The sequence below is a fragment of the Nicotiana tabacum genome, chromosome 17, assembly GCF_000715075.1.
Source record: "Nicotiana tabacum cultivar K326 chromosome 17, ASM71507v2, whole genome shotgun sequence".
Taxonomy (NCBI): domain Eukaryota; kingdom Viridiplantae; phylum Streptophyta; class Magnoliopsida; order Solanales; family Solanaceae; genus Nicotiana; species Nicotiana tabacum.
The window spans coordinates 87,706,064-87,710,455 of NC_134096.1; positions in this window are offsets into that span (position 1 = coordinate 87,706,064).

The window sequence follows — 4,392 nt, forward strand, 5'->3', positions numbered from 1 at the left end:
CACGCCTTTCGAGTGGGCCGCCGACCCCTCCGGACTCGGATCGCCTAAAAACTTTTTGGGCCATCAAATTCGACCTAATGAACCATAGTTACCGCCTTGCCATGACCGTTCCTCATTTGTTTTGCGTTTTACGACCAAAAAATTAGAATTTCGCCCGATTCCCATCTGTTCGGGTGCTATAGCCCACGCCTTCCGAGTGGGCAGGGCCCCCGGACCCGGATCGCCTTAAAATTTTCTAGTCCACAAAATATGACCTAAGGAACTATATTCACCACCTCGCCATATTCGTTCCTCATTGTTTGCGTTTTACAGCCAAAAAACTAGAATTCCGCCTGATTCCTATATTTTACGTGTGCTATAGCCCACGCCTTCCGAGTGGGCTGGGGGCCCCGGACTCGGATCGCCTAAAAATTTTTCGGGCCGTCTAATACGACCTAAAGAACCATAGTCACAACCTCGCCATGATCGTTCCTCGTGTCTTGCATTTTTCAGCCAAAAAACTAGAATTTCGCCCGATTCCCATATTTTCGTGTGCATAGCCCACGCCTTCCAAGTGGGCTGAGCCTCCCGGACTTAGATCGCCTAAATTTTTTTTGGGCCGTCAAATACGACATGAAGAACCATATTCACCACCTCGCCATGACCGTTCCTCGTTGTTTCGTGTTTTACGGGCAAAAAACTAGAATTCAGCCCGATTACCATATTTTTGTATGCCACCTTCCGAGTGGATCGCCTTAAACTTATCCGGGCCATCAAATATGACCTAAGGAACCATATTCACCACCCCGACATGACCGTTCCTCGTTGTTTTGATTTTTACGGCCAAGAAACTAGAATTTCGCCCAATTCCCACATTTTCGTGTGCTATATCCCACACCTTCTAAGTGGGCCCAGGCCGCCCGGACCCGAATAGCCTTAAACTTTTATGGGACTTCAAATACGACCTAAGGAACCATAGTCACCATCCTGCCATGACCGTTCCTCATTGTTTTGCGTTTTATGGCAAAAAAACTAGAATTCCGCCTGATTCCCATATTTTCGTGTGCTATAGCCCACGCCTTCCGAGTGGGCACGGGCCCCCCAGAACCGGATGGCCTACAATTTTTCCGGGCCATCAAATACGACCTAAGGAACAATAGTGATCGCCCCGCCATGACCGTTCCTCTTGTTTTGCGTATTACGGCCAAAAATCTAGAATTCCGCCTGATTTCCATATTTTCGTGTACTATAGCCCACGCCTTTCGAGTGGGCCGCCGACCCCTCCGGACTCGGATCGCCTAAAAAATTTTTGGGCCATCAAATTCGACCTAAAGAACCATAGTTACCGCCTTGCCATGACCGTTCCTTGTTTGTTTTGCGTTTTACGACCAAAAAATTAGAATTCCGCCCGATTCCCATATGTTCGTGTGCTATAGCCCACGCCTTCAGAGTGGGTAGGGCCCCACGGACCCAGATCGCCTAAAAATTTTCCAGTCCATGAAATACGACCTAAGGAACCATAGTCACCGCCTCGCCATGTTCGTTCCTCATTATTTGCATTTTACAGCCAAAAACCTAGAATTTTGCCTGATTCCCATATTTTCGTATGCTATAGCCCACGCCTTCCGAGTGGGCTGGGCCCCCCGGACTTGGATCACCTAAATTTTTTTTGTGTCATCGAATACAACCTAACAAACCATAGTCACTGCCTCGCGATGACCGTTCCTCATTGTTTTTACGTTTTCCGGCAAAAAAACTAGAATTCAGCCTGATTCTAATATTTTCGTGTGCTATAGCCCACACCTTCCGAGTGGGCCCGGGCCTCCTGACCCCGATCGCCTAAACTTTTTTCAGGCCATCAAATTTGACCTAAGGAACCATAGTCACTGCCCCGCCATGACCGTTCCTCATTTTTTTGCGTGTTACGGCCAAGGAACTAGAATTCCGCCCGATTTTCATATTTTGTGTGCTATAGCCCTTACCTTCCGAGTGGGTCCAGGCCGCCCGGACTCGGATTGCCTAAAAAAATTTTGGGCCATCAAATATGATCTAAAGAACCATAGTCACCACCTTTCCATGACCATTCCTGAATTGTTTGCCTTTTATGGCCAAAAAACTTGAATTCCGCCCGATTCCCATATTTTCGTGTGCTATAGCCCACGCCTTCCGAGTGGGCCCGGGCCCCCTGATCCAGATCGCCCTAAATTTTTTCGGGCTATTAAATACAATCTAAGGAACCATAGTCACCGCCTCGCCATGACCGTTCCTCTTTTTTTTTGCGTTTTACGGCCAAGAAACTATAATTCCGCCCGATCACCATATTTTCATGTGCTATAGCCCACGCCTTCCGAGCGAGCTGGGCTCCCCGGACTCGGATCGCCTAAAATTTTTTGGGGCCATCAAATACGACCTAAAGAACTATAGTCACCATCTCGCCATGTCCGTTCCTCATTGTTTTTGCGTTTTACGGCCAAAAAACTAGAATTCCACCCGATTCCCATATTTTCGTGTGCTAGCCCATGCGATCCGAGTGGGTCTAGGCCGCCCTGACTCGGATTGCCTAAAGTTTTTTAGGGCCATCAAATATGACCTAAAGAACCATAGTCACCGCCTTGCCTTGACCATTCCTCATTTATTTGCCTTATACGGCCAAAAAACTAGAATTCTGCCCGATTCCCATATTTTTGTGTGCCGCCTTCCGAGTGGGTTGGCCCCCTCCAGACTCGGATCCCCTTAAATTTTTCTAGGCCATCAAATACGACCTAAGGATTCGGATGGCCTACAATTTTTTCGGGCCATCAAATATCATCTAAGGAACAATAGTCACCGCCCCGCCATGACCGTTCCTCTTGTTTTGCGTATTACGGCCAAAAAGCTAGAATTCCGCCAGATTCCCACATTTTCGTGTGCTGCCTTCCGAGTGGGTCGGGCCCCTCCAGACCCGGATCGCCTTAAATTTTTTCGGGCCATATAATATGACCTAAGGAACCATAGTCACCGCCCCTCCATGACTGTTCCCCGTTCCTTTGTGTTTTACGGCCAAGAAACTAGAATTCCGCCCGATTCCCATATTTTCGTGTGCTATATCCCACGCCCTCTGAATGGGCCCGGGCCGCCTAGACCAGAATAGCCTTAAATTTTTATGGGCCATCAAATACGACCTAAGGAACCATATCCACCACCCCACCATGACCATTCCTCATTGTTTTGCATTTTACGGCCAAAAAACTAGAATTCCGCGTGATTCCCATATTTTCGTGTGCTATTGCCCACGCCTTCCGAGTGGGCACGGTCCCCCCGAAACCAGATCGCCTACAATTTTTTTGGGCCATGAAATAAGATCTAAGTAACCATAGTTACCACTCCACCATGACCGTTCCTCATTTGTTTGCGTTTTACGGCTAAGAAACTAGAATTCCGCACGATTTTCATATTTTTGTGTGCGCCCATGCCTTCCGAGTGGGTTCGGGCCCCTCAGACCAAGATCGCCTAAGGTTTTTCCGGGCCATCAAATATGACCTAAGGAACCATATTTACCGCCCCACCATGACAGTTCCTCATTTATTTTGCATTTTACGGCCAAAAACTAAAATTCAGCCCGATTACCATATTTTCGTGTGCCTCCTTCCTAGTGGGTCAGGCCCATCAAGACCCGGATCGCCTTAAATTTTTCCGGGCCATCAAATATGACTTATGGAACCATAGTCACCATCCTACCATGCCCTTCCTCGTTTTTTTGCATTTTATGGTCAAGAAACAAGAATTCCGCCCGATTCTCAAATTTTCGTGTGCTATATCCCACGCCTTCTGAGTGGGCCTGGGCCGCCTGAACCCGAATAACCTTTAATTATTATGAGCCATCCACTACGACCTAAGAAACCATAGCCACCGCCCCTCCATGGCCGTTCCTCATTGTTTTTGCGTTTTACGGCCAAAAAACTAGAATTCCACCCGATTCCCATATTTTCGTGTGCTAGCCCATGCGATCCGAGTGGGTCCAGGCCGCCCTGACTCGGATCGCCTAAAGTTTTTTAGGGCCATCAAATATGACCTAAAGAACCATAGTCACCGCCTTGCCTTGACCATTCCTTATTTATTTTCCTTATACGGCCAAAAACTAGAATTCCGCCCGATTCTCATATTTTCGTGTGCCGCCTTCCGAGTGGGTCGGCCCCCTCCAGACTCGGATCGCCTTAATTTTTTATGGGACATCAAATATGACCTAAGGAACCATAGTCACCACCCCTCCATGACTGTTCCTCGCTTTTTTGCATTTTACGGCTAAGAAACTAGAATTCCGCCCGATTCCCATATTTTCGTGTGCTATATCCAATGCCTTTTGAATGGGCCCGGGCCGTCCGGACTCGAATAGCCTTAAATTTTTATGGGCCATCACATACGACCTAAGGAACC